The sequence below is a fragment of the Girardinichthys multiradiatus genome, chromosome 6 (genome assembly GCF_021462225.1).
Source record: "Girardinichthys multiradiatus isolate DD_20200921_A chromosome 6, DD_fGirMul_XY1, whole genome shotgun sequence".
NCBI lineage: Eukaryota > Metazoa > Chordata > Actinopteri > Cyprinodontiformes > Goodeidae > Girardinichthys > Girardinichthys multiradiatus.
Window position 1 is genome coordinate 25,150,112 of NC_061799.1, and position 10,298 is coordinate 25,160,409.

The following is a 10,298-nucleotide window of genomic DNA, read 5'->3' on the forward strand; positions in this document are numbered from 1 at the left end:
GATGTTGGACAACAGAGATTTGTATCTTCATTGATATTTTTGAGGGCAATGTTCCAGTCACATTGCCGAAGACTGTACTAATTTGCGCAAATCACTTCACCATGGACTGCTTTGAGAACTCACATCAGTACACGTCGGGATTTGCAGAAAGACTTAGACTGAAGAAAAAGTCAGTCCCTACATTTTGTACGTAGTGCTGGATGGGGCGCAGCCAGATAATTTGCATAAAAGTGAAAGAGCCCTAAAACAGCTCAAAAAAGGGGAAACTGAGGAAGTGAAATCTAATTATCTGAGAATGATTTTGTGCCAAAAATGTAATTAACATGTTTTATATAGCCCATGGACCTATCTCAAATGTTTAAAAGGAAGTATAATTGGTCACCTTTAATATTTAATCAAATAATCATTCAATCAGTCAAGTATTGTCCTGGGAATACCAGCCCAATGTGGCGTCAGTATAGGGACAGCAGATGTGGGATTGAGTTCGAGCAGTGGTATTACTAAACAGCGAACTGCACACACAAGAACCTCTCCTTAAAATATAAGAATTTATTGCCAGAAACAATTAATCTCCAAGTTAAACATATTTCAGTCCACAAACTCTTTACTAGACTAGAACAATTCAACAAAAACTACCAAAATAAAGGAAAAAAGAAACTAATGAACTATATACAAAATAAGGAACAAGAAAACTAATAAAATGGTTGAAAACCATTACCAATAAAATATTACCATTCAATGTTATGTTATGTTTGAGAAGGAAAAACTTAAAGAATTGGAAATGAGAACAAATCTGTTTTAGAACTTAGTTCTAAGACTAATTCTAAAATGAATTGTTCTAAAATTTGTCTTAGAACTAATAAGAATATTAACTGGTATTTCTTCAAACAACCAGTCAATGCAAAATCAGAAGAGTAGATAAAACATTATTTTAATAATAATTTAAAAAATATAGTAAAATAATTTTTAAACACAGGGAATACTGGACTACTAAACTAGCAGAGGACGTCGATGGACTGTCAAGATGGCGATGGGTCATATGTAAATATTTGACCTACCTGTCTCTAGCATTATCTGTTAGCAGTTGTAGCTAACAAAGGAAAGCTTATAGCTTGTTCACCACTTCTTTAAAGTCAAACATGTACCTTGAAAAACAATTAATACAAAGATTAAGATGCATATGAGTGATGACGGCACCTTATGGCCGATCTATGTTTGATCTATGTTTAAGACCACCACACCACAAATAATGTTTGTCTTAACTTTAAAACACAACACAGAACAAATAACTAGCATCAAGGCTGAGAGGAACTGTTGGCTGAGCAGATAGCCTGCGTGCCTTGAAAATAGTTTAGTTTTGCACCCCAAATAAAGCACCACATCATAAAATAAACAATATTTCTATTATTTCATACTAAACTAATGTTCTATGTCCAAACACCACCTCTTATGCGAACAGTTCTGAAGAAGGGAGGCTCTGGTTATATGGCAATTTGGCCCGGTCTGGCCACATGGTGAAAACGAACAAAGAAACACAGCAACTACTCTCAGTAGCTATGTGGGTAGCCCCTGCTGCACGGACTGGCACATAGGAAGACGTGCGATACTGCGATTCCATTTTCGCTTCTTCTGCAGGAGGGAAGCAAGCCACTGGCTCAGATGCCTTTCTGCAGTAGCTTAGAAAGAAAGATTATAGACCAACTTGTCTTAATTACTCTCTTTTGCATGAACGCTGGATTATTTGGGCAGCAGATCATACTTAACCTTGGTTGCTCTTGACTGGCGAGTACTCAAACGTCAGATCATAGTCAACTCTGTGTCCTAGTTCGAAGAATTTGTCCAGCTTGCCAGCAAGTTGGCATTCATGTGTGTTTGCTTCTTCTGTCCACCCTCTCTGAGAGAGTTGCGTGGTAGAGAACAAGGTGGGGCTTGGATAACAGTTTTATTCAGGAATTCCATGACATCAAATTGATTCCATCTGTGGCTCCTTCTTCCTGGGCTGGACTAACAGAATAGGTTAAGACTTTGTAGTATGGATTCAAGGTTTCTTTTACCAGCATCTTTGTGTACGTTTCAGTCCAGGTTTCCTCCCATGGCTGAGGGCACAATACACTCTGTCTGACATCTGCCCCGTAGAATAAAAATAGGATTTCTCCAATTAAGAGAAAATTATTTCAAAGTGCCAGACACCATCGAATGTGAGTATTTGCCCACTCAAGTCAGTTAGGACAGTGTACCGAAGTCAGGTCAATGAGGACAATGAGCAAACAACAATTTGTATGCAAACCGATTGTTGCAGTAGCTGTCTGGGTGGCTGGTCTCAGACGATCTTAGAGGTAAAGATGCTGGATGTGGAGGTTCTGGGCTGGTGGGGTTACACGTGGCCTGTGGTTGTGCGGGCAGTTGGATGTACTGCTAAATTCTCTGAAACGCCTTTGTAGAAGGCTTTTGGTAATGAAACAAACATTCAATTCTCCGACAACAGCTCTGGTGGACATTCCTGAAATTAGCATGCCAACTGTGCACACCCTTAAAACTTGCAAAATCTGTGGGATTGTGCTGTGTCATAAAACCATACATTTTACGTTTAGAAACCTTTTTGTTGCAATTATTTACAAGATATACAGTCATATTCAATAGATTAGAATATGCGTACCTATGATGCTCATTTGTCAAATGAAAAGTACCCTTTGAAAATAACAACTTTTAAGGAAGTGTTAAACATAATTTTCATTAAGTCCACACTTCTGTATACATTTTTTAAAATTATTATTATTATGTAATTTTCTAATCTTAAATGTTAATTTTCATCAGATGTAAGCAGAAAATCACCATAATTAATAGAAACAAAGGCTTGAAAATCGATATTTATCTATATGTGTTTTACCAAGTAAATTGAGTTAGAACCTTTTCAATAATATTCTAATTTATTAAATATGACTGAAACCCCATGATCTTTGTTTCAGATACCATGTGAAGTTGGAACTTGGATTTGGGAATAACAGTAACCCAACAATAGCATGTTTGAGTTGCAAGTTGTGAAAACAGCAGGTGCTTTGAGTGGTGAACCTAAATAATTTCACCCATGCAGGTTCATGCATTTAAACACTAAAATAACATATTCACAAATAAAGGCTGCATAAGTGTAAACGATTTAATAGGAAAACTGCAACTACATTGTTTATTGTTGCAGTTATATTTGAAGACATGGGAGCCATATTGGATTTGAGGATAAGGGTATTTTCCTGTTGGCATTCTGACATCAGGGAGCCTTCTTGTTTTTTTTTCAACCATATTTTTTCAAATTGAAACTTTGAGTTATTTTTTCTTGCTGTCCAAATGAATAAAAATGTTTTTCTTTTTTATGTGGCAAAACACAATAAACAGAAAAAGTCCATCTCCTGGTGTGATACCATTTTGAAAAAGATTATGATACTTGTTTACATGGTGAGAGCAGAAGAATCTCCTATTTTCAGTGCAATAAACTCTGCCTTACTGCAGTTACACATAAAGTGTCATGGTGGTTGAGGTTTTGACAGGACCAAAGCACAAACAAGAGCGAGGAAGCAGCATGGTGAGCATAAAAGTAGTTTTAATAAAAATAAACAAAATACTTACAGACTGGCTGGACAAAAGAACATGGGCAGGGAACATATTAGGGTAGTTTTCAGGAGGAACTGGTGGAGAACAATGACAATCTGAGAGCATAAATACTGAGGTAGGGGAATGGACCAATGAACCAGGGGAACTAATCAAGAAGAGTATGAGGCAGCTGGTGAGGGGGAGACTGCAGGGAACTGAGGGAGAGGGACTAATTGACAAGATGAGCAGGGAGGTAACAGAAAAACATCTAAATGAACTGAATAAAGTAAACAATGAGAATGCAAACAGAACATAAACAGAGAGGAACCAGAACTATATAAGGAAATATAAACTAACATATCTAGCACAGGAATCTAGGGAAGTAACAAAAACTAAACAGAATGAATCTAATAAACCTGAATGAACTCAATTAAAGCAAGTGGAGAACATGGCAGTGCAGAGAAAGTAAACAGAACACAAACTCCAAACCCCAAACAATGTTAGATTATGACATAAAGTACAACATTTAGTCAGAACTGAAACTGTTTCACTTTTGCTGTTATGATTTTCACACAGATGTAAAACATTTATTTTTATGTAAACAGTTTAAAACAGTTCTTTATCTCTTTGATTCTTTGTCTCTGTTTTCCCTTTCTGTATTTCAGAGAGACCTGGAGATTATGGTGCTGTCAGACAAAAACATCTTGAAAAGATCCCACTGTTTGCTGCTATGGGGAGAGGGCACATTCCATGTAAGCTTCATTATTCCTATTCAATCACCCATACTCAATTTTCTACATGAGCTAACTCAAGCCAAAGGCATCATTGAAGGGGTACAAATACAGGGCTAAAACTAGTGTCAGTCTTTTCTTTTTCCATAAGCCTGAAGACAAATGCATGTAGTTCACTTATCACATCAACCAGCTTCATCACAAAAATGTAATGTTACTGTTAAATCTATAGACATTGCAATGACAGTGAGGGCAGCCATCTTTTTTCCTCAATTAAAGCTTTGTTGTCACTTCCACCCTCCGTGCCCTCTACTGGCATACTGCATGTACTGAGCTGAGAATCATTATCAAAGTAAGTGTCTGCTTTATTTCAAATGTAACCCTTTTGCTATTAATGTGCATCTCATAAAGTACACACACTGTAAAACCCAACAGCACATAAAAGTATAACAAGTTACATAATTTCTTGTACATGGCTAATTTTATGAATTAACTTTACTGTAAAACAAGGCACTCCAAAAATATGTATCTTCAAGTCCACAATGTAATTAATTATTTAAACTTTTTAACAACCTGTTCACCAAAAAGACACCAAATGACACTATAAAGAAATACATGTTTTTGGCTTATTGACCTTTCCATTTTGCTTTTCTTGCTCCTTTTCTTTTTTTCTGGGAAAAGAGGACATATTTGCAAAAGAAGTTCATTAGTGAAAGAGTTGTTTCAGGCCTAGTAGCAACTGACCTGCAGTGACACTGCACTTCAACACCTGCTGGCTTTTTCTATTTGTCTGCCTATGGCTATATTTTTAAAAAGCAGCTGTTTTCTTTCTTTCCATTAAAAATTGCCTGCTGAATCACTCCACAGTAATATTTATCTTTTTATTCTAGTTTTTTTTACTATTATTTTAGATTTTATCAAAAATAAAATGTAGTTTCAAGTTTTATCTCTATATATTTTTAATGGTTAAAGAACATTTCATGTTTTCTAAAATTCTAGAATATTTTTATGTTGTTAATTTTTTTACCATTTGTAAAGCACTTTATGTTACTGTGGACTGTTTGAAAAATGCTCTTTAAATAAAATTTGATTGATTGAGTGTAAAAAGAAATCAGCACAATAAAATAGTAGAACTCTGAGAACAATACAGCCTTGTTTCTTGCTCACATATTTATCTGGCACTGCATTAAACTTGGAGAAAACTAATGTCATATGGCAGCCCCACATGTTTAAAAGGCATTTAAATAAAAATCGTACCATCTTCAGCTCTGGTCAGCATCATCTGCTAAAGATTTAATTGCTAAGACCTTCTTTTCTCCTCCCTTGTACACACACTGTCTTATTCAGACAGCTCCATTGCTGATACAGCAGTGGAGCTGGAAAAAAACAATAAACAGAGCATGAATACAAATACAGACAAAGAAAGCTCTTGAAATACAGAACAGAGCAAGGATATAAAGTTCCTTTTCAGCGTGATCACTCAGTTGGAAAATGGCAAACAAGCAGTGTATCTAAATAATACAAATGCTTTTACACAAGCTTTCTTTCATTTTGCAAAATTTATCAGATGTGGCCAACATGCACAGTGGCTCACTGAGATTTAGGATTATTTTACATGCTTTAAAGAATTCCTTTCAAATTGAAGGGCAGCATGTCACACTCACTATGTTTTGACTCCCACCAACTTATCGGTCCACTGAGACCACTGTTTACAATCCTGCTTTTCCAGGCAGTACCAGTCTCATCAAGCACTTCCCCTTCTCGTCAGATCAGCTTGTGGTCTGCAGCTCAGCAAGTAAACATCATAAATATTTTCTTTTCATGGCAAAGAGGCAATGCTGAGTGCCTTGGTCCTCATCTCTTACATGTATTTCAGCAGTTTAGAGAGGAACAAACAGCGTTATGTAAGGGCTTGTGTGAGAAAACAATCAGAGAGACTGGACATATTTTGAAAGTTCATTTTTGCAAACATAAAGAAAATAATATTGTCAACAAATACAGTGGCTTTAGGTGGATAGCCATGTCTTGGTTTACTATCCTCTGTGCCTTTTCAAGTGGCGGATTGAACAGTGATCCATGAAAAGCCCAAAGCTTGGGATATTGTTTCAAAACCCAACCTTGTTTTAAGCTTTTGCACTTTATTCCTGACCTGACTGCTGTGTTCCTTGCTCCTCCTGATGCCGTTTGCCCCCTAATATTTTCTAACAAACCTCTGAGACCTTCACACAACAGCCTGATCGACGCTGAGATTAAAGTACACAAGGACTGTATTAAAACATAAGATGACATCTGAATGCAATTGCTTGTACTAGAATTTATTTAGAGGATCAGTCACATAAAACCCCAATAAAGTGCATTGAAGACTGCAGTTTTAACATGACAAAAGTGTTCTACAAGCCTCTTTAAGTAAACAAAAAAAATGGTTATTCCACCTTTGTTTGCAGTGTGCCTTGTACTTAACTCTGCCTGATCAGTCAAAGTTGTGTGAAACTATATATTTTGAAAACCACATTTAAATTCTCACCTGTCCCTCATTACAATTTTCAATAGGACTTTGCACAGATAGCAAATGTTTATAGGGTGTCGCCTTAATTGCTAAATTTTCCTTAACAGTTGGTAGAGATGTTTACTAGCTGTATGCAGATGTGCTATTGCCTGAATATGTAGGGGTCTGGGAGATTTTGTCTGTCTGACTGCTACTTTCTTTGCTTGACCTCCAGATGAGGTGGAGGTGAACAGCTCACAGCTGCATCGCTAAGAAGAGCCTGCTGTCAGCACTTCGATGCCTGAGTGTTAAAATGCAGTGGTAAAATTCTAGCCTCCCGATGCTCTTGATTCCTTGATTTGCTAGAAAAGATTTCTTACCTTCGTGTATGCTCCTCCTCAGGTTGTTCCCGGATCCTGGATCCAGTTCCAGTTTGTTCCTTGGTTTCGAGACACCTCCAAACCTTCAAGTTGAGTTCTCCAGACAATGCTCCAGCTGGCAGCTTCCTGGCTCCTCGTTCCCTCGGCTTCTTCGACCAATCGATCCCTGCTCACCCTCCACTGTGCTCACCATCCAAGATCCTCACCCTCAGGCTGACTCATCAAAACCTCTGGATCATACCCACCTTCTGTAGGCAGCTCTGCATCTCCCCTCCCCAGGCTCCAACATCCTATCTCCCCCCTGGCGGTTCTTGAACTCACCACCTGTAAGCACAAGAACTCTTATCACACTTCAAGTTCCACTATTCAACCTGTTAACCTACTTGTCGTCCTCTCCACACAGTTAAAGTGTTCCCGGTCCCAGTCTCCATCATCCACTTTCAGTATAATAAGCTTACAAAGCCTTTTCTGCCTCCTGAGTGTGTCTCTGCATGTGGGTCAAAGCCATAGCCAAAACAATATCATATTTATTTGCCGCTGCTCCTTATACTCTTTTTTTTTAAAGTAAAAATGTCTAGATCTTCTCCTACCGAAGTAGTGACTGTGTTTTATCAGACTTAAAAAATGTAATGCGTCTTGTTCCATACTATTGTCAGGTAAATAGACTATTTTGTTCACTTATCCTAAATTTGAGTTTTTTTTGTATCTTCTTTAAAATTAGATTTTGCTTTAAGTTTAAGAATAACATTAATTGAATGATTTTATTGTTTATGTCCCCATTTTTATTTCATCTTTTTTCCAGACTTGCCAGAAGTACCATAAGTTCGTCTTAGCTTATGTGCCTATATGTATTTTTGTCTTGTTTTAGCGGGATATTTTTATGTATTTGATAAAATATTTCTCCTTTTTATAAATTTTTTAGTGTTTCTTTTATTACCCTTAATGTCAGGATTATAATGCACAAATTCAACTGTTATTTACCATATTGATTTTGCAGTTTTCAATAAGCTTTGAAATGTATCATAACTCCCTACTTAGAGCCACAATGTCATAATATGGTTTTTTGATGGACCAATATGCAGGGAAGAACTCCTGAAGCTCCAGGTTTGAAGGTAAGACGAGTCTTTATTTTCCATGGCAAGACACAGACAGGGTAGCAAGCACGCAGCAGGAAACACACATAACATAACATAACATAACATAACATAACATAACATAACATAACATAACATAACATAACATAACATAACATAACATAACATAACATAACATAAGTAACCAGCGAGGGACAAAGGAAACAAACGGGCTTAAATACAAAAACTGAACAGTAGGGGGAACCAATGACAAACGTGACAAAACAATCAGAGGAAAACACAGAACAGGTGTGGGCTTGGGGTGCAGGGAGACAGAAAACAAAGGACTAGACCAGGTAATATAAAAAAAAACACAAGCAGGTGTGACACACAAAGTTATTTTAGTGGTTTAAATCCATTTCACGAGACCAATAGGAAATTGCATTTATATTTACACTATATTGCCAAATGTATTCACTCACCTTCCTTGACTTGCATATTAACTTAAGTGACATCCCATTCTTAATCCAGAGTTCAGTATGACATTGGTCCACCCTTTGCACTTCATCCGACGCTTTGCATTGTACCTGGTGATGTATGGCTTTGATGCAGCTACTCGTCCATGGAAACCCATTCCATGAAGCTCTCTACACCCTGTTCTTGAGCTCATCTCAAAGCCCCATGAATTTTGGAGGTCTGTAGCGACTGACTTTAAAGAAAGTCGGTGACCTCTGCTCACTATGCGCGTCTGCCCCCACTCTGTCAGTTTACATGGCCTACCACTTCGTGGCTGAATTACTGTTATTCCCAATTGCTTCCACTTTCTTATAACACCACTGACAGTTGACAGTGGAATATTTAGGAGTGAGGAAATTTCCCGACTGGACTTGTTGCACAAGTGGCATCCTATCATAGTACCACGCTAGAATTTAATGAGCTCCTCAGAGCAACCCATTCTTCACAAATGTTTGTAGAAACAGTCTGCACAGCTAGGTGCTTCATTTTATACACCTGGCCATGGAAGTGATTGGAACACCTGCTTTTAGTTATTTTTATGAGCGAGCGAATACTTTTGGCAATATAGTGTATATGATTACCTAATGTGTGAAGAACAAAATAAACACCACAACTAACTAAGTTAAATTAAGCAATAGCTACATGTAGAATAAACACAGTACAAAGCGTATTGTTCCTGCGTAAGAAAGACATTAGTTCTAGTTTATGAACTGTAAATGCAAATTTGGCCGCAGCAAAAACAGTTGGTAGACAGTTGAAAACGTTTGTTTGTTATTTCATTCTTTCCAGGGTAAGGCAGTAAATATATTGAAGTTAACATTAACAACACAAGTGATGTGTTTTTTTTTCCTTTCATATAAAATTTTCTTTAACTTTGAGCCTGCTTTGCAATGTGTTTCTTTTATGACAAAGAAACACGATCTGAAAAGGAAACTAGAAAAGTAGTTTTCAAAACCCACGTAAATGCTTTCAGTAACAGGATTAGCCTAAAACATATGCAGGCGGGGGATAAATGTCTGAGTAGGGTTAAAAGAACTTGGTTGCACTTCTTGTCAAACAACAGTAAAAGACAATCAGAGTGAACACAAACTCTAAAAAACACTTGTGATGCATCATTATGACACATGTAGACATTGAATGGAGACAGACAGCATCAACGCAGTCTGTCTCATTACCAGGCCTTCATCGGGGCAGGTTGTCAGGCTGAAACCCAAAGGAGTCTCTTGCAGATGCTACATAAGATCAGCATCAGCCTCCAAAGTGAAGAAAGCAGGATGTCTGCTAGCATCAGTTAAAAGAAAATATTTACGTGGTAAGCAGTCAAACTGTATTTTTCATCAAAAATCAACTCCTCCACATGGTCATCATCCACTAGGTTTTAGTTGGAATGTGTAGGCTGCCACTAGGCAGAAATGGATGAGCTCCGGACCAGAAGAGGTGCAAATCTTAATAACACAAACCCAGGTTTGAATTTCCACTGTAGCCTTTTCCCACTATTGGTGCAACACTCAGCAATTCCCCCAACAACTGC

At 37.5% G+C, this 10,298-nt stretch overlaps 1 long non-coding RNA gene across 2 annotated transcripts; it reads left to right on the forward strand.

The window, feature by feature from the left end:
- Positions 1 to 3,669: 3,669 nt before the first annotated feature.
- Positions 3,670 to 7,334, forward strand: LOC124870611. 2 transcript variants are annotated; one of them, XR_007038826.1, is made up of 4 exons: positions 3,670 to 3,835; positions 4,248 to 4,334; positions 7,034 to 7,119; positions 7,201 to 7,334. It is a non-coding gene; the product is annotated as an uncharacterized LOC124870611 (long non-coding RNA). The 2 variants fall into 2 exon arrangements; XR_007038825.1 differs by having other exon boundaries at positions 3,670 to 4,334.
- The last annotated feature ends 2,964 nt before the right edge of the window (positions 7,335 to 10,298 follow it).